This window comes from Leucoraja erinacea, chromosome 7 (assembly GCF_028641065.1).
Source record: "Leucoraja erinacea ecotype New England chromosome 7, Leri_hhj_1, whole genome shotgun sequence".
Lineage (NCBI taxonomy): Eukaryota > Metazoa > Chordata > Chondrichthyes > Rajiformes > Rajidae > Leucoraja > Leucoraja erinaceus.
In genome coordinates, this window is record NC_073383.1 from 29,398,238 (window position 1) to 29,422,374 (window position 24,137).

The 24,137-nt window shown below is 45.3% G+C and overlaps 1 protein-coding gene across 4 annotated transcripts in view; it reads right to left on the bottom strand.

The window, feature by feature from the left end:
- Nucleotides 1–24,137, bottom strand: part of LOC129698809 (activin receptor type-1-like) — a 72,970-nt gene that overhangs the window by 41,449 nt on the left and 7,384 nt on the right. Inside the window, exon 1 of one of the 4 annotated variants that reach the window (XM_055638104.1) lies at nucleotides 8,986–10,324. The exons of the other annotated variants lie outside the window; for them this stretch is intronic. The gene's annotated coding sequence lies outside the window, so the exon portion shown is untranslated. Of the gene's footprint in view, nucleotides 1–8,985; nucleotides 10,325–24,137 lie in introns of those variants that run through there. 4 annotated transcript variants of the gene reach the window in all.

Here is a 24,137-nt window from a genome sequence, read left to right on the forward strand (position 1 = left end):
CAGTGGATGCCGAATCACTGGATGGATTTAAGAGAAAGTTAGATAGAGCTCTAGGGACTAGTGGAGTCAAGGGATATAGGGAGTAGGCAGGCACGGGTTATTGATAGGGGACGATCAGCCATGATCACAATGAATGGCGGTGCTGGCTCGAAGAGCCGAATGGCCTCCTCCTGCACCTATTTTCAAATTTTCTATGTTTCTATGTCCAGGTTCAGAAATAGCTATTTCCCCAGCCATCAGGCTATTAAACTCAACTGAAACAAATCTCCGAATATTAATAGACCATTATCAGTTTATTTTCACTTTATCTGCTTATTTATTGGTGTGTGTATATATTTATATAATGGTATATGGACACACTGATATGTTCTGTATTCATGCCTACTATATTCTGTTGTGCTGAAGCAAAGCAAGATTTTCATTGTCCTATCTGGGACACGTGACAATAAACTCTCGACTTGACTATCGGCCCACAAACTCGGTCTTGGAAGTCAACCATGGGAACGGGTCTGCCGGCTCCAGCTTGTCCGGAGTTCTAGAGCCCTGGCCGCTTACAGCGCCAGAAACCCTGATCCCGACTGTGGGAGATGTCTGTAGGGAGTTTGTATGTTCTCCCTGTGACCCCATGGGTTTTCTCTGGGTGCTCCAGTTTCTTCCCACATTCCAAAGAATGTATAGGTTGTATGTTAATTGGCTTCAGTAAACTTGTAAATTGTCTCTAGTGTAAATTTGCGTTGCGGGTGATCGTTGGTTGGCACGGACTCGGTGGGCCGAAGGGCCTGTTTCCGTGCTGTATCTCAAACGTTGAACAAGTAAGCCAATAGCTCAGCATAACTGCCCTCCATGTTGAAGTGCTCATATTGTAATCTATAACTCTGATCCTGCCCTTAACAAAATATTCATATCCAATTATTTAGGGCAGCAGGAAATAGGAATTGCTGTGGTATCCAATAAGGTAATAAAGTGATCTTCCAAGTGCTTTATTATCTGAACCCCAGACCCTCCATTTTTCAGCATATTTGACTGCACCAACACGAGTGTAGCTCACCAGGGAAGAGGTTCTACAGATTCACAGTTATCATGAAAAACAATTAAACTTGATTGCAGCCTCAGAAATCTGACCCTCTATTCTGACACCACATCCATTATTTTAAATGCTCTGGCCATTTTATGTGTTGGGGTACAGAAAAGAAAGAGTGGTGGTATTTTAATAATCAGCATTAAATGCATTAGTCAAAAAAGTTTAAGGGGTTCCTCAATTTCTCTGTAGCTGGAAAACAACTTTTGCATTTCAAAAAAATCCATCAATTTGAATTATAATTTCCTCATTTAGAAACACTGCATGTTGTAATCTCAAATGTCTTTGATTACCTCAAGTCCAAGGATCATTCCATTGTTCTTCCTTCAACCCTTGCAGTACGTTCTTATCATTTCAAAATCATTAAAAAAAGAAAAGAAAATGGAGACACAAGGATCTGCAGTTGCAAAAGAAAAAGACACACGGTGCTGGAGCAGCTCAGCAAGTCAGGCAGCATCGCTGGAGATCCCCAGTCTGAAGAAGGGTCCAGACCTGAAATGCACCTATGCCTTTTCCTCCAGAGATGCTGCCTGACCCTCTGAGCTACTCCAGCGCTTTGTGCCTTTCTATGGACAGATGTGACGGGTCCGATAAAAAGTAGTTTCCATGAAACATAAAAGCTAGTGGCAAAACCATCATGCATCAACATTTAATGTCTACTGTATCAGCTCTTGGATTTAAATGAAGTTTTGCATTACACAGACGGAAAGAAAGATCCCCATGGTTGTAATTTGTACCGTCTGCAGTAAGTTTTGTGACAAATTGTCAGAACTTGGACAACACCATCCGTTAGCACACCTGACATTCAAGGGGAGGATGTTCTTTGGGACACCATCTCCTGCAGATTTCCCCCACCAAACTTTACACCAGCCTGATTTAGACAGATAATTGCCAACCCCTTGTCACTGAGCCCAAATTCTGGACGTCCCCAATCTGAAATACCTTCAGCATAAAGCATATAGTGATTCAAGGTGAGAATCAACATTCCTTTCATGGGTTATTAGAGATGAGCAGCAACTGCTGACTTTGGCAACATCCATATCCCATTAATGAATTACAGAGATCACAGGGACAGATGCAATACTAGTTGACACTAAAAGCCCTGTCCCGTGGTACGAGTTCATTCCAAGAGCTCTCCTGAGTTTAAAATAAATCCAACTCGTGGTAAGCACGGAGAATGAACGTAGCGGGTACGTCGGAGCTCGGGGACGCCTCTTAGCGGCTCATACCGCTAACAGCAGGTCCTCGGGAAGACTCGCTAACGGCATGTAAGCACGGGAAGACTCCTGACGATTTTTCAACATGTTGAAAAATGTCCACGAGAGCCCCGAGTACCGCCGAGTGGCCATTACCGTAAATTGAGTTCGAATCAGGGCAAACTTGGGAGAGCTCTTGGAATGAACTTGTACCATGGGACAGGGCTTTTAATCATACGAGCAGAACTAGGCCATTCAGCCCAGTTTATTCCACCATTCAATCATGGCTGATCTATCTTTCCCTTTCAATCCCATTCTCCTGCCTTCTCCCCCTAACCTTTGATGCCGTTACAAATCAAGGATCTGTCAAACTCGCCTTAAAAATACCCCAACGACTTGGCCTCCACAACCGTCTGTGGCAATTAATTTCACACATTCGCCACCTTCTGACTAAAGAAATTCCTCCTCATGTTTCTAAACATGTGTCTTTTTATTTTGAGGCTGTGCCCTCTGGTCCTTGACTCTCCCACTAGAGCAAGCATCCTCTCCATATCCACTCTATCCGAGCCTTTCACTATTCAGTAAGTTTCAATGAGCTGTGAAGAAGTCACAGAAAGTCCTGAAAGTGATGTAGGTGGATTACGTGAGCGTGTGAGTAGGTGGCGGACTTATAACTTGGGAAAATGTTAGTTTATTCACTAGTTGAAAGAAGAATTTCAAGAATTAGTTGAAAGAAGAATGAGGAGCTTTCACACAATTACCCAAAATGGTAGTTCTATTTCACTCTCCACAGAACCCACCTAACTTGTCAAGTAACTCCAGAATTTTTAATTCAGATCATAGAAATCAGTTCGCGGGACAACCAGATGGAGCCGACGGCCGAATGGGCCTTTGTGGTCAGCTGCAGCTGCAGCTGGGACTGTAAAATGGACCTTCTTGCACAAAGACTCACTGGGTTGTTCTGTACCAACTGAGATACTGTGCTTGTGTACGGTGATAGTCTTGCTGAGCTGCATGCAAAAAATGTATTTCACTGTACCTGATACATGTGACAATAAAGAAAGTTTAGGAGTTAGAAGACGATAGCAAATGCTTGGTTAAACTTGCCAGTTTAAGATCTTTTTTTCAACCGTGGAAAGAGCAGTTGAAGGGCAGAGGAACCAAATATTGCCGAATAGGCCATATGCCATGAACATTGGGAAAAGCACAAAATTACAAAAAGCAGAGGCCCGGGAACAAGGAGCACGGATGGCCAAGATCCGAAAAAGCAAAGCGACTCCTGTTCAATCTTGATCATTCAGTGGTGTCTGTGGAATTTACAGGCTCTCTCCAGGAATTCCCACCCCTGCAGTGCTCCACATCCCAAAAACATGCTGGATGAGAGGTTATTTGGCCACAGCAAATTAATCCTCGTTTACTAGTCATAACAAATCTAACCACATAGTAGGATGTGAAGGATTTGGGGTGGGTGCAGAAGAGGTTTACCACAATGTTTAGTTTAGTTTGTCATGTGTACCAGGGTACTGTGGGTACTGTGGAAAGCTTTTGTTGTATGCTAACCAGCCAATGGAAGGACAATACATGATTACAATCGAGCCATCCACCGTGTACAGATGCAGGATAAAGGGTGAGTAACTTTTAGTGCAAGATAATGTCCAGTAAAGTATGATCAAATATAGTTCAAGGGTCTCTAATGAGGTAGATAGTAGCTCAAGACTCCTCTCTAGTTGTTGGTAGGATGGTTCAGTTGCATGATAACAATGCTGCCTGGAATAAAGAATACGAGCCTGAAGCGGCGTCTCGCCCTGAAATGTCACCTATGTTCTCCAGAGATGCTGCCGGAGCCGATGAGTTCAGTGACCACTTTGTGTCATTTTGTGTATTAACCAGCATCTGCAGTTCTTTGCTTCCACTGTCTCAGAGGAGAGGTTGGACAAACTTGCATTTGTTTTCTCAGGTACATCAGAGGTTCAGAGGAGACCCAATACAAGTATATACAATTATAAGAGGCTTGGATAGGATAGACAGTCAGAACCTCTTTCCCTAAGGATGGAAATGTCAATGACAGGAGGCATAGCAATAAAGTGAGAGGACCAAAGTTTTAAGGAGATGTGCAGGGCAAGTTTTTTTTTCTACTTGTAGAAAGAGCAGTGGGCGGCGGGTGCTTGGAATACTCTGCCAGGCATGGTGGTAGATGCAGGTATGACGGGGGCATTTAAGAGACTTTTCGATAGGCACATGGGTATGCAAGGAATGGAAGGGTGTGGATCATGTGCAGACAGAGGAGATTAGTTTAAATTGGTATCACTTGTAGTACGGACTTATGAGCCAAAGGGCCTGTGTTTATATTAGAGAAATTGCAGGAAAATAAGTTTTCCTCATCTCGGTCCTAAAAGATTTCCCCCTTATCCTTAAACTGTGACCTTATCCTTAAACGGTTACATATTCCTCCCCGGAGAGGAATAGTCAATATTCCAGATGTGGACTCAGGAGGACCCTATTCAACTGGAACGAGACATCTCCATTCTCTATGTAGAAAGGAACTGCAGATGCTGGTTTATACTGATGATAGACACATAGTGCTAGACACAGTAACTCAGCAGGTCAGGCAGCATCTCTGGAAAAAAAGGATGGGGGAAAATCAGGGTCTGAAGGAGGGTCCCGACTCAAAACATCACCCAACCTTTTTTTTCCAGTCATGCTGCCTGATCCACTGAGTTACTACAGTACTTCATGTCTACCTCCATTTTCTTACTTAAATCATGTTGCAATATTCTGATTGCCTTAATTGCCTGTTATTCAGAGAACACAAGAGCATTACACCACAGGAACAGACCCTTCGGTCACATAGGCTGTGGAGGTCAAGTCAGTGATTATGTTTAAGGCAGAAATAGATAGATTTTTGATTAGTACAGGTATCAGAGGTTATGGGGAGAAGGCAGAAGAATGGGGTCAGGAGGCAGAGATAGATCAGCCATGATTGAATGACGTAGTGGACATGATAGGCCAAATGGCCTAATTCTACTCCTATCACTTATGATCTTATGACAATGTCCATGCTGGACATGATGCCAGGTTAAGCTAAATTCTGCCTCCACATCATCCAAATCCCTCCATACCCATGTGTCTCATACCCATAAATGCCTCAAACACCACTACTTTATGAGAACAGTGCTGAACTACTATCACTATTGGTGACCCTCGGACTATCCTTGATCAGACTTTGCTAGCTTTACCTTGCACTAAACGTTATTGCTTTATCATGTATCTATACACTGCAAATGGCTCGATTGCAATCATGTATTGTCTTTCTGCTGATTGGAAAGCACGCAACAAAAGCATTTCACTGTACCTCGGTACACGTGACAATAAACTAAATTGTATCTGTCTCCACCTCCCCCACCCCTGTCAGCACGTCCCAGGCACCCAGCATGCTGTACAAAATAAAAAACTTTCCCTGTACATCTATATATTTAACCCCTCTCATCTGAAAGCAACGACATCTAGTCCTTGATATTTTCACTCTGGGAAAAGGTTCTGACTGTCCTACCCCAATCTATGTCTCTCAAAATGTTATACAATCTCTGATACTCTAGGGAGCAATCGATTTGCCCAATTAAATTCTGGTAAATTCTGAGCTAGATAGGGCTCTTAAGGATAGTGGAGTCAGGGGATATGGGAAGAAGGCAGGAATGGGGTAATGATTGTGGATGATCAGCCATGATCACATTGAATGGTGGTACTGGCTCGAAGGGCTGAATGGCCTACTCCTGCACCTATTGTCTATACCTCTTCTGCATCATCTCCAGACCTCCAGTAAGCCTTCCTGTATTGTGTGACCAGAACTGCACACAATATTAAAACGTGGCCTACCAAAGTCCTATAAGGTCGCAACACAACTTGCTGACTGTTCTACTCTATGCCCTGACCGATGAAGACAAGCAAACCACACATCTTCTTTACCACTCTATCTACTCATGTTGCCACTTTCTGGGAGCTATGGACTTGGACCACAAGATCCTGCTGTACATCAATGCTGTTGAAGGTCCTGCCATTAACCGCATGTACTTTCACCATACATTCGATCTCCTAAAACGCAACACATCACACTGTCTCAAATAAAACTCAATCTGCCATTTCCCCGGCCACTTCTATATCCCACTATACCCTTTGACGCGACCTTTCTCTCCGTCCACAAATCCACCAATTTTGGTGTTGTCTGCAAACTTACTATCCATATAGAAATGACTTGGACATACATGTAATCGCAAACATCAATATCTTCCATGAGTAAGGCCGTTCTGAATCTGTCTTCTGAGTAAGCTAATTCTGAATCAGACTTCTATGAATAAGGCAGTTCTGGACCTGCATTTTACTTCACTGATATGTATAGTTCACTGATATATGTACAGAGGACATTGGTGTTAATTTTAAACCGATACCTAGCCATTTAAAAAAAGTTTATTATTTTACTAAGCGGATGCCCACATAGAAACATAGAAAATAAATGCAGGAGTAGGCCATTCAGCCCTTCGAGCCTGCACCGCCATTCAATATGATCATGGCTGATCACCCAACTCAGTATCCTGTACCTGCCTTCTCTCCATACCCCCTGATCCCTTTGGCCACATCTAACTCCCTCTTAAATATAGCCAATGAACTGGCCTCAACTACTTTCTGTGGCAGAGAATTCCACAGATTCACCACTCTCTGTGTGAAAAAAAATTCTCATCTCGGTCCTAAAAGACTTCCCCCTTATCCTTAAACTGTGACCCCTTGTTCTGGACTTCCCAACATCAGGAAGAATCTTCTTGCATCTAGCCTGTCCAACCCCTTAAGAATTTTGTAAGTCTATAAGATCCCCCCTCAATCTTCTAAATTCTAGCGAGTACAAGCCAAGTGTCCAGTCTTTCTTCATATGAAAGTCCTGCCATCCCAGGAATCAGTCTGGTGAACCTTCTCTGTACTCCCTCTATCGCAAGAATGTATTTCCTCAGATTAGGAGGAAATACTCTTGAACATTCCATCTGTTCTTGCCCATTGTTCTTGCCCATCTAACCTGATTACAGAGAACATAAAACAGTGTAGCAAAGGAACAGGCCCTTTGGCCCACAATATCCATGCTGAAAATGTTGCCAATTAAACTAATCTCATCGGCATGCATGTGATCCATATCCCTCCATTCTCTGCATATCCATGTTCCTGTCTAAAAGCCTCTTAAACACCACTATCGTATCTGCCTCTACCACCACCCATGGCAGCACATTCCAGGCACTCACCACTCTCAGCACATTTCCTTTAAACCTTGCCCCTCTCGCCTTAAGGCTACACCCTCTAGTCTTTAATATTTCCATGCTGGGGAAAATGTTCTGTCTACCCCATCTATGCCACTCATCATTTTATATACATCCCCAAAGCTCATCTGCATCCTCATAACCCCCCCCCCCCCCCCTTCTTTTTAAAAAACAATCATCAGCTAGGTGACATTTCGGACCAAATATTATAGAGGAGCTCCTCTGGTATCTTTGTTTCCGACATCAGTTTAATACTGGGACTTGTTAGACAGAACGGGTGGGGGGGGAGACAAGCTCTGAGCTGGAAATAAATACTGAACATAGAACAGTGTAGTCAATGTGGGGAAAATCAAGGGCTCCAATGGGCTTTCCTGAAACTTCTGGACAGGAAGCCGAGGACAAAGTCCTGTTTCAGGAATAACAGAATGAAATCCAGGAAACCAAGAGGATTCCCTTCAAAACTGCCAAACAGTAGAATTTGACCCAAACTTGCAATATAACACAAAGTGGTAGCGGAAATCGGTAGGTCGGGCGATATCTGTGGAGGGAATGGCCTGGTGACGTTTGGGGTTGGGACCCTTATTCACCCTTTCCTCAACGTGCAAGTAGAACTAATGTAAATGGACAAGTTGGTGGGTGTGGACAAGTTGGGCCGAAGGGCTTTTTTTTCCTCACTGTATAATTCTGCAGAAAATACTGATAATGCACGCACAGAGTACGAATTGGCTTAACCCTTTGAGGACAGACGCTTTGTTTTAGTTGAGAGAAACAAACTAACACTATCGAGGTTTATGTTATTTGGTCAAATTGTACAGTAACGGCCTGTGATATTGTGCAATAGGAAAGATAACATGTATTCCATGAATACAAGCTATATTCCATGAAACTCATTCACTCATTGAACTCATTCAATAATTAGTGACGACCCATTGAACCCGATCAGACTGGACATTTACTTCAGACCCTGCAACAGAAAGGGCGGGCGAGTGCAATTCGACACACACAACCAGGTTAGTTGAGACTTCAGGCCGCCATTTAAACCAGAAAGAGATACAGGAGGTGAGTTGGGTTAGGGTTTGCATTAACTGCATGGATCCCAGGAGTCTGAATACACTCCCTCATTCACCCCCGTTGTAGAGAAATTTAAAACTTAGCACTGTAATGTGTAACAGCTGTGGCCGCAGTTGTTCGGGGCTGCCAGAAATAAATTGGCATTCCAGCTTTTGCTACGGGATCAAAACTTGAAAAATAACTTGGCCGGGATTTGTTTACCCCCCCACCCCCCAACAACCCGGATACAAAGGGAAACATCGATTCCAAGGTTACCTGGAGATTAAGCGAACAAATGTGTCGTTGTTCGTGATTCCTCCCCGCAAGTCCGATCGTGGAATCAAGTTTATTAGAAGTTTTAACCTACCTCTTGCGAAGTCAAGTTCCCTCCTGGGAAACGAGGCGGATGTCAATGTAAACCTTCCTCCGATCTCCGCCACTGCTCAAAGCAATGTTCACCCATTGAACCGGCCTTGGAAAGACCAACAAGACGCCCGCTTGCAGCAGTGCCGATTCCACTCTCGTCACCCAAATTCAGCCGGCATTGCTATTCCAGGGCTTCAAGTTTGGGAGGGTTTTTTTTTTTCTTATCGCGATCACCGCATTGCTTCTGGACTAAATGAAATGTGAAGCTGACAAGCTAAGCCTACGATGTGGTTTTCACTGCGTTGCTTTTTTTAAAAAAACTCTCTCCCACTCTCCCCTCCGCCTTGTTAAAGCGACAATCTCTCCATTTCTCTCCCTCCCTCCCACTGATCGTTCTCCCAGACTGTAATTAACAAGCCCTCATTACCACATCATTTCCTCTTTGTCCAAAACTCCCCCGAACAGACACCGAAGGCGAGGAAGATGGGGACTCGGGCCAATTAAATCTCAGACACCGTCTCTTCAGACGACGACACATTCCAGCTCGGTTGCAAATTTCAGGAAAGCCAATCCGGTTGCAACTTTTGAACCACAAATATTTATTTCGATAAACTTTATGACGAGATGTGTCCTTTTCAAGGCACCTGTAGATAGGAAGCCTACACTAATTGAGTACTTAAACACCACTGATCTCTTACATTTTAACCAAATTAAGAATCTAATATGCATGACATTTTGCAATAATGTTTGATTTAATGTATAAATTCATCATCATGCAGTACGGAAACGGGCCCTTCAGCCCAACCCGTTCATGCCGACCAAAATGCCCCATCTAAATTAATCCCATTTGCCCGGGTTTGCCCCATATCCCTCTAAACCTTTCCGATCCAAGCGCCTTTTAAAGGACACACAGTGCTGGAGTACCCAGCGGGTCAGGCAGCATCTCTGGAGACAAGGAATAGGTGACGTTTTAGGTTGGAACCCTTCATGGATAGATGATGTTTCCACAGATGCGACCTAACCTGATGAGTTACTCGAGCACTTTGTCCTTTTTTGTAAACCATCGTCTGCAGTTCCGTTTCTAGAACGTACATTTTAAATGCTGTTATCGTACCCGCCTCAACTATCACGTTTAGAGATGCAGCGCCAAAACAGGCCCTTCAGCCCACCGAATCCATGCTGACCAGCAATCACCCCATACACTAGTCTTCGTATACACTAGTCTTCACCACTAACTTCCATCTGGCACTCAAATACACCTGGACCATTTCCGACATTTCCCTATCATTTCGGGACCTCACTATCTCCATCGCAGGTGATAGACTTCTGACCGACATCCACTATAAACCCACTGACTCCCATGGCTATCTGGACTACACTTTGTCCCACCCTGCTTCCTGTGAGGACTCCATCCCCTACTCCCAATTCCTCCGTCTACGCCGCATCTGCTCCCAGGATGAAGTGTTCCACACCAAGGCATCGGAGATGTCCTCATTCTTCAGGGAACGGGTGTTCCCTTCTTTTACCATAGATGAGGCTCTCACCAGGGTTTCTTCAATATCCCGTGACACTGCTCTCTCTCCCCATCCCCCCACTCGGAACAAGAGTCCCCTTAGTCCTCACCTTCCAACCTACCAGCCGTCACGTACAACAAATAATCCTCCGTCATTTTCGCCACCTCCAACTTGCCATATCTTCTCATCTCCTCCCCTGTCTGGTTTCGCAGAGACCGCTCCCTCCGCAACTCCCTGGTCAATTCGTCCCTTCCCATCCAAACCACCCCCTCTCCAGGCACTTTCCCTTGCAACCGCAAGAAATGCTACACTTGTCGCTTTACCTCTCCCCTTAACTCCATTCTAGGACCCTAGCAGTCTTTCCAGGTGCGACAGAGGTTCACTTGTACCTCCGCCAACCTCATCTATTGCATCCCCTGCTCTAGATGTCAGCTGATCTACGTCGGTGAGACCAAGTGTAGGCTTGGCGATCGCTTCGCCGAACACCTCTGCTCAATTCGCAATAACCAACTTGATCTCCCAGTGGCTCAGCACTTCAACTTCCCCATCTATTACGAATCCAACCTTTCTGTCCTGGGCCTCCTCCATGGTCAGAGTGAGGACCACCGTAAATTGGAGGAGCAGCACTTCATATTTCGCTTGGGAAGTTTGTACCCCAGCGATATGAATATTGACTTCTCTAATTTCAGGTAGTCCTTACTTTCTCCTCCCCTTCTCAGCTCTCCCTCTAGCCCTCTGGCTCCTCCTCTTCCTTTCTTCTTCCTGCCCCCCCACCCCTCAGTCTGAAGAAGGGTTTCGGCCCAAACGTTGCCTATTTCCTTCGCTCCATAGATGCTGACTCACCCGCTGAGTTTCTCCGGCATTTTTGTCAACCCCATACACTAGCACTATTCTGCACACTAGGGACAATTTATAATTTGACCAAAGCCAATCAACCTATAAACCTGTACATCTTTGGAGTGTGGGAGGAAACGGGACACCCGGAAAAAACCCAAGCATTCGCAGAGAACATACAAACCAAAGATCTTTGATATAAACTATGTACAGACAGCACCCGTAGTCACGATTTTACCCGGGTCTCTGGGGCTGTTAAGCAGCAACTCTACCACTGTGCCACCCCTCCTCTGCTGATCCTCTGGCAGCTCATTCCATATACCCACCACCCCCGAGTGAAAATGTTGTCCCTCCGGTTTGTATTAAATCTTCCCCCCTCACCTTAAGCATACTTTCTTTAGTCAGAGGGCGGTGAATCTGTGGAATTCATTGCCACAGACGGCTTGGAGGCCAAGTCATTGGGTATTTTTAAGGAAGAGATTGACAGATTTCTTGATTAGTAAGGGTGTCAGGAGTTATGGGGAGAAGGCAGGTGAATAGGGTTTTGGGAAAGATAGATCAGCCATGGTTGAATAATGGAGTAAACCTGATGGGCTGAATGGCCTAATTCTGCCACTATACCTTATGAAGCATATGTCCTCTTGATTTTGATTCTCCTATCCTAGGTAAAATACCCCATGTATTTACCCCATCTACTCCCTTCATGTTTTTATACACCTCTGTAAGATCACCTCTCTGCCTACTGTGCTCAAAGGAATAAAGTCCTAGCTTGCCCAACCCAACCTTACAAATATGTTTGTGGGATTTGTATCATATATTGGCAGACCATCCGGGTTATTGCTTGCCTTGCATTAAAGGTGTGCCGCCTGTTACTATAACAGTGCAAGACATTGATTTATGGTGGCCCATTAAGCCAAATTGTGTTTTTATTAAATGGCATTGTTGGATTTCTGCCAGTTGTACTGATCAATATTCTGCGGTTCTCTGCAAAATCTGTAAATCAGTGACTTTGAATATTGTTAAAACTCAGAATGCAAGGCATATGAAGAAAAAGAGCATGAACTGTTGTAACAAGAGGCACAGCAGCGCAACTGTTAGAGCCACTGCCTCACAGCACCAGAGACCCAGTTTCGATCCTGACCTCAGGTGGAGTTTGCACGTTCTCCCTGTGACTCTGTGGGTTTCCTCCAGGTGCTCCGGTTTCCCCCCACATCCCAATGATGTACACGTTTGTAGGTTAATTGGCCTCTGTAAAATTGCCCTTGGTGTGTAGGGAGTGCATGTGAAATAAGTTCTCCCCACTAGTAGTTAATCAAGTTCTAGAAAATACAAAAAATGATTTTGACATCAATACAATTGCCTTCTAAAAGATAAAAACATTCCTAGAACATTGATCTTGTGCCAAAAAATGATTTCATAAAACACTCAAGTTAACATAATGTTCTGTTTCCATGAAATGCCAGCTGCCAAAAGGGTGATCGTCTCAATGAAATGTTTTAGAAAGAAGTGGCCAAGCCATCTGCCAACAGACAGTGAAAGACACATCTCTGATTGTTCCCTGGATGAAAGGTTCCTGGAAGATATAGATTCTGCTTTGCTCAATAAATGCAGATCTAAATCCTTAATATGTAGCAAAAAAGTAGTGCTCCAATTAATTACTTCCCCCTGTTCATTCTAGCTCCTTAAGTCCCACAAGTAAAGCTCAAAGTGTTTGATGATAGAACAAAGAAATGCATCGACTCACTCCGCAACAACCCAGATTTGGTTATCAAACCCGCTGACAAGGGAGGTGCCGTGGTAGTCTGGCGCACCGATCTCTACAAAGCTGAGGCCACGCGCCAACTATCGGACACCTCCTCCTACTTACCCCTGGACCATGACCCCACTGACGAGCACCAGGCCACCATCTCCAGCACCATCACCAACTTCATCCACTCCAAGGCCCTACCCGACCGAGCCTCCAACCTCATCGTTCCCCAGCCCCGCACAGCCCGATTTTACCTTCTCCCTAAAATCCACAAACCTGACTGTCCCGGAAGACCCATTGTCTCCGCCTGTTCGTGCCCCACAGAACTCATTTCCAAATACCTTGACTCCATCCTATCACCCTTGGTTAAATCCCTCCCTACCTATGTTCAAGACACCTCAGACACTCTCCGTCGTCTCCGCGCATTCAATTCTCTAGGCCCTCACCCCCTCATCTTCACCATGGACGTCCAATCACTCTACACCTCCATCCCCCACCACGATGGTCTCATAGCCCTCCGGTTCTTCCTCGACCAGAGAAGCAACCTATACCCAGCCACTGACACTCTCCTCCGCCTAGCGGAGCTGGTCCTTACCCTCAATAACTTCACGTTCGACTCCTCCCATTTCCTCCAAATACAAGGCGTAGCTATGGGCACACGCATGGGCCCCAGCTATGCCTGCCTATTTGCAGGTTACGTCGAGCAATCCTTGTTCAATACATACCAGGGCCCCATCCCCGACCTCCGCTACATCGACGACTGCTTTGGTGCCACCTCCTGCACCTGCACACAACTGACTGACTTCATCCACTTCACCACTAACTTCCATCCGGCACTCAAATACACCTGGACCATCTCCGACACTTCCCTACCATTCCTTGACCTCACTATCTCCATTGCAGGTGATAGACTTCTGACCGACATACACTATAAACCCACCGACTCCCATGGCTATCTGGACTACACTTCTTCCCACCCTGCTTCCTGTAAGGACTCCATCCCCTACTCCCAATTCCTCCGTCTACGCCGCATCTGCTCCACGGATGAGGCGTTCCACACCAGGACATCTGAAATGTCCTCATTATTCAGGGAACGGGGGTTCCCCTCCTCCACCATAAATGAGGCTCGCACCAGGGTCTCTTCCATACCCCGCAACACTGCCCCTCTCTCCCCATCCCCGCACTCGCAACAAGGGCCGAGTCCCCCTAGTCCTCACCTTTCACCCCACCAGCCGTCACATACAAAAAGTAATCCTCCGTCAGTTTCGCCACCTCCAACGTGACCCCACCACTCGCCACATCTTCCCATCTCCCCCCATATCTGCCTTCCGCAAAGACCGCTCCCTCCATAACTCCCTTGTCAATTCTTCCCTTCCCTCTCGGTCCACCCCCTCCCCGGGCACTTTCCCTTGTGCAACACTTGTCCCTTTACCTCCCCCCTCGACTCCGTTCAAGGACCCAAGCAATCGTTCCAGGTGCGACAGAGGTTTTTACCTGCATCTCTTCCAACCTCATCTATTGCGTCCACTGCTCTAGATGTCAGCAGATCTATATCAGTGAGACCAAGCGGAAGCTTGGGCGATCGTTTCGCCGAACACCTCCGCTCGGTCCGCAATAACCAAGCTGACCTCCCGGTGGCTCAGCACTTCAACTCCCCCTCCCACTCCGTCTCCGACCTCTCTGTCCTGGGTCTCCTCCATGGCCACAGCGAGCAGCACCGGAAATTGGAGGAACAGCACCTCATATTCCGTTTGGGAGTCTGCACCCCGGGGGCATGAACATCGAATTCTCCCAATTTTGTTAGTCCTTGCTGTCTCCTCCCCTTCCTCAGCCCCCCTGCTGTCTCCTCCCATCCCCCAGCCTTCGGGCTCCTCCTCCTTTTCCCTTTCTTGTCCCCACCCACCCCCGCCCCCGATCAGTCTGAAGAAGGGTTTCGGCCCGAAACGTTGCCTATTCCCTTCGCTCCATAGATGCTGCTGCACCCGCTCAGTTCCTCCAGCTTTTTTGTGTAACGTTCGATTCTCCAGCATCTGCAGTTCCCTCTTAAACAAAGAAATGCAGATGCTGGTTTACCAAAATAGGAAACAAAGTGCTGGAGTAACTCAGCAAGTCAGGCAGTATCTCTGGAGAACATGGATAGGTTATTTACAAGATGACACAAAAGGGTCCCGACCTGAAACACCACCCACCAAGTTACTCCAGCATTTTGTGTCCATCAGCGTTCAACGCTGTTCCTCTGAAGCTTTAGATGAATCTTGCTTAAATTTAGAGACACAAGGAACTGCAGATGCTCGAATCTTGTGTAAAACACAAAGTGCTGGAGTGACGAAGCGGGTCAGGCAGCCGTGAAAGGAATGGATAAGCAATGTTACATAGAAACATAGAAAATAGGTGCAGGAGGAGGCCATTTGGCCCGTTGAGCCAGCACCGCCATTCATTGTGATCATGGCTGATCATCCACAATCAGTAACCCATGCCTGCCTTCTCTCCATACCCCTTGATTCCACTCGCCCCAAGAGCTATATTTAACTCTCTTTTAAATTCATCTAGTGAATTGGCCTCCACTGCCTTCTGTGGCAGAGAATTCCATAAATTCCCCAAAAAGTTTTTTCTCATCTCAGTTTTAAATGGCTTCCCCTTTATTCTTAGACTGTGGAATCCTTCCTCAGTCTAACGAAGGATCACAACCGGAAACATTATCTGTCCATTTCCTCCAAAGTACTGCCTGAGCCTCTGAGTTCCTCCCGCACTTTGTCTTTTGCTCGCATTCCAGCTTCTGCAATCCCTTGTATCTCCACACTGCTGGGCATCTCCTGCAGTTTCCTGGGAGAGAACATTCTGATGCAAGATTATTGCCTGAAATGTTAATGCTGTTTCTCTTTATTGCTGCTGCCTGATCTCATAGAGTCAGAGTGTGAAAACAGGCCCTGTTGAAGTGTTTTTAAATGTCCCCACCTTCGAAAGCATTTACATGAGGCGCTGCCTCAAGACAGCAGCATGTATCATCAAGGATCCCTACTAAACAATCACAATCACAATAATACTTTATTAGCCAAGTATGTTTTGCAACATACGAGGAATTTCATTTGCCAAGTCAGTCATACAAATAAAAAGCAACTGAACACACAAAATACATTTTAACATAAACATCCACCACAGTGTCTCCTCCGCATTCCTCACTGTGATGAAAAAAGTTCAAATCTCTTTCCTGAGCTCTCCCGTGGTCAGGGCCTCGAGCCCTCTATTGATGGTGTTAATATTGGCTAAATTAAAGACACCATAAAATGGAGGATCCCTGCACTTGTCAGAATTGCTTAACCCTTGTCAGTTGAACCTTACAGGCTTTGATTGGCACCAGCCAGTCTAGGCTCAGACTGGTATGTAGGATAGTGAGGGGGTCCAGGTGTTCTCCTTGTTTCTCTTAAATTGATAATACGTATAGCAGTTTTGCAGATGAACCTTAAATGAATAATTTATATTGGATCGCTGCAAAAGCATTATAAATAGTATAAATAATGTTGCAAGAAGGTCATCCTGTTAATGGATGATTGGTCGAACTGTTGAGCCTTGGAGAAACTGTTTGAATCTCAGGGCACATGTTTCAATGTTTGTTCTTGTTTGCTACCTTGTAGAACTTTCTATCTTATACAATGTATTAGTCGCTGTATTATTGGATTAGGGAAATGTCTGTTATGTATGGGGTTAATCGATATCTGTAATTGGATTGTAAAGAGACCACCCCCATGTGGTTCGGCCCCTCGAGGTCCAGGGACCTATAAAAGTCCGCTGCCACGAGGTCCTGTGTCGATCTTCTGGCAAAGCGCTTGAGGCTACGTGACCTTCTGGAGTGTCTCATTTTGAGCAAGGCCTAGAGGGCTTGATCAGGCAGATACGAGGATCGAACCTGCGGTGGTTAGGTATAGTAGTTGAATTGTAATTGTGTTTTGTCAAAATAAATATTAGTTGCACAAGTATTTGATTCAGTGGTTTTTGACTGAAACCAGACCCGGATTGGGGAAGCTTAGAACGAGCAATTTACAATGGGACGCTCTCGACTCCCATAGCTGGTGGCGTTTGGGCCCTCCGCATCGAGGCGATCAGCTGCTGCATCGGGGGGATGTCAGCTCCCCCGCACCAGACGATCGGACACCGTGGCGGGGCTGGTATAGCCTCTGCGTCGTTGGAGCACCTCGACTAGCCTCTTTCGAGACTGCGAGCTCTTGATGGTAAGTGCGCAGGTCGCGGTTGAAGCGATCCCAGGCAAGGGATCGGCTCCGATGCAAGTGCACGCCCCGCGATGGGGCCCAGTCAGCCCGAGGAGGCCTCAAGCTCCATCGATGGTAGGCCGCGGAGCACCTGGAGATGCAACCCGAAGATTCGCCATCTCCAGCAAAGTAAGAAACTGACAAAAAAAAAATCCCCCTCCCCCCACATAAATCAAACCTTATTCTCAATTCAACCATTGGGCAGATGACACAGGAGCCTGAAGATCCACATCACCAAGTTGAAGAAAGCTACTCTCCTACAATTATTGGTTTCTTGAACAGACCCTCACGTCCCTAATCCCACCTCAAAAGTGGTCTACCCCTTGCACTATGTAAAAACAAGGAACTGTAGATGCTGGTTTACACAAAAGAACAAAGTGCTGAAGTAACTTAATGGGACAGGCAGCATATGTGGAGAAAATGGATAGGTGACGTTTCAGGTCGAGACCCTTCTTCAGAACTTCAATCTAAAAAAGGGTCCCAACCTGAAACGTCACCTATCCATGTTCTCCAGAGATGCTGCCTGACCCGCTGAGTTACTCCTGCACTTTGTGACCATAGGCTTGTTCTTTTTTCCAACACCTTGTTCTTTAGTGCAATTTTCTTTGTGAACATGGCTGATCATCCACAATCAGTTCCCCGTTCCTGCCATCTCCCCAAATCCCTTGACCCCGCTCTCTTTAGGGGCTCTATCTAACGCGCTCTTGAAAACATCCAGAGAATTGGCCTCCACTGCCTTCTGAGGCAGAGAATTCCACAGATTCACAACTCTCTGGGTGAAAAAGTTTTTTTCATCTCCATTCTAAATGGCCTACCCCTTATTCGTAAACTGTGGCCCCTGGTTCTGGACTTCCCCAACACTTTTTCTGCATCTAGCCAATCCAATCCTTTAAGCATTTTATATGTGTCTATAAGATCCCCTCTCATCCTTTTAAATTCCAGTGTATACAAGCCCAGTCGTTCCATTCTTTCAACATATGACAGTCCCGCCATCCCGGGAACTAACCTCGTGAACCTACTCTACACTCCCTCAATAGCGAGAATATCCATCCTCAGTTTTGCAGACCAAAACTGCACACAATACTCCATGTGTGGTCTCACTAGGGCCCTGCATAACTGCAGAAGGACCTCATTGCTCCTATACTCAACTCCTCTTGTTATGAAAGCCAACATGCCATGTGATGCTGCTTCAAGCAAGGTTTTCATTATACCTGTACTTCACTGCACTTGTATAATAAACTTGACTTGGCTTGAGATGTAATGGGAAGTTGTACTACCCAAGGAATGAGATGAATTACCAAATAGTGAAATGCCTGAATGTAATGGATGTGAAGAGGATGTTTCCACTAGTGGGAGAGTCTAGGACCAGAGGCCATAGCCTCAGAATAAAAGGATGCACCTTTAGAAAGGAGATGAGGAGGTGGTGAATCTGTGGAATTCATTGCCACAGGCAGCTGTGGAGGCCATCAATGGATATTTTTAAGGCAGAGATTAACAGATTCTTGATTAGCAAGGGTGTCAGGGTTTATGGGGAGAAGGCATGAAAATGGGGTTGAGAGGGAAAGATAGATCAGCCATGATTGAATGGTGTAGTAGACGATGGGCCGAATGGCCTAATTCTGCTACTAGAACTTATGAAAAGCTCCGAGTAAACAGATCAGAGGGACATGAGTTCATCTGGCTGTGATCTCTTGAGGTAGAACTTGCATGGAATGGGAACCTCACACAAGCATTGCATCCCAAGATGTGCAGTGTGAAATCTCTCACAGTGCTCTTCTAACCCAAAATGGGAGGCGATCTTCTGACATTGGTCTCCTTTCGATGCCACAAAATTACATGCGGCGGTATTGATTTTACTTGGTTATTATTTGTAATGTCAAGGGAAGACTGGCTTGTGGAAAATCTATCAGAAATCGAGTCTGCCAGACAGGTCAGCCACTAAGTTCAAGACATAAAAGGAATAAAGGCGAAACCCTGCATAGCCAGACAAATCAATATGCCTCACTTTCTTTTGCAGCTCAAATATTCAATGAACCAGTAATTTGACAAATAAATCACTGCTAGCAACTGCTCAGTGCACCCCTGCACAGTCGATCTGTCGGCAGTCACTTCTCTGCTTCCCACTGGGATTCTTTGTTGAAGACTTCTTCATGCAGAAATTCCTCACCTGGTGGCATCTCATGAATTCCTGCCTGTTTACAGGAATTCCTCACCCAAAACAAACAGTTGCGTCAGGAAAGAGGCGGCAGCTGGATGCAGTTTTGATTAGATAACCAAGGGCTGGAGGAAGGAGGATAATGTGGAAGGCCTGGATAGAGTGGATGCGGAGAGGATGTTTCCACTGGTGGGAGGCTCCAGGACCAGAGGGCATAGCCCCAGAATAAAAGGACGCACCATTAGAAAGGAGATGAGGATGAATTTCTTTAGTCAGTGGCGTGTACTGGGCATTATGGTTGGCATGGAAAAGTCGGGCCGTAAGACCCGTTTCTGTGCTACATTACTCTATGACTCCACGGCTCAGTATGTTTTCCTATATGGAGTATTCCAAAATTACCTCATTGAAACTTACCTAATAGTGAAAGGCCTCGATAGTGTGGATGTGGAGATGTTTCCACTAGTGGGAAAGTCTAGGACCAGAGGGCACAGCCTCAGAAGAAAAAGACAGACCTTTAGAAAGGAGATGAGGCGGAATTTCTTTAGCCAGAGCATGGTGAATCTGTGAAATTCATTTTGCCACAGACGGCTGTGAAGGCCAAGTTATTGGGTATAAGGCCGAGATTGGCAGATTATTAATTAGTAAGGGTGTCAACGGTTATGGGGTGAAGGGAGGATAATGGGGTTGAGAGGGAAAGATAGATCAGCCATGATTGAACAACAGAGTAGACTCAATGGGCCGATTGGCCTACTTCTGCTCCTTTGACTTATGAACCTATGAAAAGGTAAAGGTTTGGCCATTAGAACTGCGGCAAGAGTGTGATCCTGTAAAGCAACATGGTATGCATGTAGTTTCAGCATAAGTGTTGATAGGTTTGATCTGTTGGATAGACCCAAACAATTCTTCGTGTTGAAACAGGCAATATACAAACAGACACAAAGTGCTGGAGTAACTTAGCAGGCCAGGCTGCATCTCTGGAGAACATGGATAGTGACTGAGGGGGGGGGGTCCAGTCCCGAAACATCATTTATCCATGTTCTCCACACCTGAGCTGCCGAGTTACTCCAACATTTTACAAATTAAATATTAAGAAATGTTTCGCCACAAAGTCAGAAATACTAAGCTTTAACTAACATGAACAAATTGTAATTTAACCATCAAAACATTGCCAGAACATTGCTTGAAGATCATATTGCCATACCATTATCAACATATAGCTGGCAAGAAAACTAGGAGAAAGTTCACAAATACTACACCGTTCAAATTATTTGCTGATACCTTATTATGCCAATTTGTGGATCTCAGCCAGAGCTAGAATAGAAATACTGCCAAAACACAAAGTGCTGGAGGAACTCAATGAGTCAGACAGCATCTGTGGAGGGATAGGTTACGTTTTGGGTCGGGACCTCTTGCATCATCTGCCCATTTCATTCACAGTAACTGTCTGACTCATTTAGTTCCTCCGAGACTTTGTGTTTTGCTCAAGATTCCAGTCTCTTTTGTCTTCAGAAATACTGTTCAATTAGTTTGCTGAACCAGAGAGAGAGACAGAGACAGATCAGAAATCATTTCCAGTTCCCATGTACGTACTAGGACAATATAGCACCCCATTAGCAATTAGTGACTTTATGTATTTGTACACGGTCAAGTCATTATCTAAACAGCAGAGCATTAATGCTTTAACACACACTTTAATTACTGTCTTCTGGAGGTTCAGCATCAAAGCAAATACAGTCATTCAATCAACATTGTGGGTAAGTAAAAAAAGACACAAGGTGGTGGAGTAACTCAGCAGATCAGGCAGCATCTCGAGAACATGGATAGGTGACTTTTTGGGTTAGAAACATAGAAACATAGAAATTAGGTGCAGGAGTAGGCCATTCGGCCCTTCGGGCCTGCACCGCCATTCAATATGATCATGGCTGATCATCCAACTCAGTATCCCGTACCTGCCTTTTCTCCATACCCTCTGATCCCCTTGGCCACAAGGGCCACATCTAACTCCCTCTTAAATATAGCCAATGAACTGGCCTCAACTACCCTCTGTGGCAGAGAGTTCCAGAGATTCACCACTCTCTGTGTGAAAAAAGTTCTCCTCATCTCAGTTTTAAAGGATTTCCCCCTTATCCTTAAGCTGTGACCCCTTGTCCTGGACTTCCCCAACATCGGAAACAATCTTCCTGCATCTAGCCTGTCCAACCCCTTAAGAATTTTGTAAGTTTCTATAAGATCCCCTCTCAATCTCCTAAACTCTAGAGAGTATAAACCAAGTCTATCCAGTCTTTCTTCATAAGACAGTCCTGACATCCCAGGAATCAGTCTGGTGAACCTTCTCTGCACTCCCTCTATGGCAATAATGTCCTTCCTCAGATTTGGAGACCAAAACTGCACGCAATACTCCAGGTGTGGTCTCACCAAGACCCTATACAACTGCAGTAGAACCTCCCTGCTCCTATACTCAAATCCTCTTGCTATGAAAGCCAACATGCCATTCGCTTTCTTTACTGCCTGCTGCACCTGCATGCCTACCTTCAATGACTGGTGTACCATGACACCCAGGTCTCGCTGCATCTCCCCCTTTCCCAATCGGCCACCGTTTAGATAATAATCTGCTTTCCCGTTTTTGCCACCAAAATGGATAACCTCACATTTATCCACATTAAACTGCATCTGCCAAACATTTGCCCACTCACCCAGCCTATCCAAGTCACCTTGCAGTCTCCTAGCATCCTCCTCACACCTAACACTGCCCCCCAGCTTAGTGTCATCCGCAAACTTGGAGATATTGCCTTCAATTCCCTCATCCAGATCATTAATATATATTGTAAATAGCTGGGGTCCCAGTACTGAGCCTTGCGGTACCCCACTAGTCACTGCCTGCCATTGTGAAAAGGACCCGTTTACTCCTACTCTTTGCTTCCTGTTTGCCAGCCAGTTCTCTATCCACATCAATACTGAACCCCCAATGCCATGTGCTTTAAGTTTGTATACTAATCTTTTATGTGGGACCTTGTCGAAAGCCTTCTGGAAGTCCAGATACACCACATCCACTGGTTCTCCCCTATCCACGCTACTAGTTACATCCTCGAAAAATTCTATAAGATTCGTCAGACATGATTTACCTTTCGTAAATCCATGCTGACTTTGTCCAATGATTTCACCACTTTCTAAATGTGCTGCTATCCCATCTTTAATAACTGACTCTAGCAGTTTCCCCACTACCGATGTTAGGCTAACTGGTCTGTAATTCCCCGTTTTCTCTCTCCCTCCCTTCTTAAAAAGTGGGGTTACGTTTGCTACCCGCCAATCCTCTGGAACTACTCCAGAATCTAAGGAGTTTTGAAAGATTATTACTAATGCATCCACTATTTCTGGAGCTACTTCCTTAAGTACTCTGGGATGCAGCCTATCTGGCCCTGGGGATTTATTGCCCTTTAATCCATTCAATTTACCCAACACCACTTCCCGACTAGCCTGGATTTCACTCAATTCCTCCACCTCCTTTGACCCGCGGGCCCCTGCTATTTCCGGCAGATCATTTATGTCTTCCTTAGTGAAGACGGAACCAAAGTAGTTATTCAATTGGTCCGCCATATCCTGGTTCCCCATGATCAACTCACCTGTTTCTGACTGCAAGGGACCTACATTTGTTTTAACTAATCTCTTTCTTTTCACATATCTATAAAAACTTTTGCAGTCAGATTTTATGTTCACTGACAGTTTTCTTTCATAATCCATTTTTCCTTTTCTAATTAAGCCCTTCGTCCTCCTCTGCTGGTCTCTGAATTTCTCCCAGTCCTCCGGTATGCTGCTTTTTCTGGCTAGTTTGTACGCATCATCCTTTGCTTTGATACTATCCCTGATTTCCCTTGTTATCCATGGATGCACTACCTTCCCTGATTTATTCTTTTGCCAAACTGGGATGAACAATTTTTGTAGTTCATCCATGCAGTCTTTAAATGCCTTCCATTGCATATCCACCGTCAACCCTTTTAGAATTACTTGCCAGTCAATCTTGGCCAATTCACGTCTCATACCCTCAAAGTTACCTTTCTTTAAGTTCAAAACCATTGTTTCTGAATTAACAATGTCACTCTCCATCCTAATGAAGAACTCAACCATATTATGGTCACTCTTGCCCAAGGGGCCACGCACAACAAGACTACTAACTAACCCTTCCTCATTACTCAATACCCAGTCTAAAATAGCCAGCTCTCTCGTTGGTTCCTCTACATGTTGGTTTAGATAACTATCCCGTATACATTCCAAGAAATCCTCTTCCTCAGCACCCCTGCCAGTTTGATTCACCCAATCTATATGTAGATTGAAGTCACCCATTATAACTGCTTTGCCTTTGTCGCAAGCATTTCTAATTTCCTGTTTGATACCATCTCCAACTTCACTACTATTGTTAGGTGGCCTGTACACAACACCCACCAGCGTTTTCTGCCCCTTATTGTTTCGCAGCTCTACCCATACCGATTCCACATCCTCCATACTAATGTCCTTCCTTTCCATTGCGTTAATCTCCTCTCTAACCAGCAACACTACCCCACCTCCTTTTCCTTTCTCTCTATCCCTCCTGAATATTGAATATCCCGGGATGTTCAGCTCCCAGCCTTGGTCACCCTGGAGCCA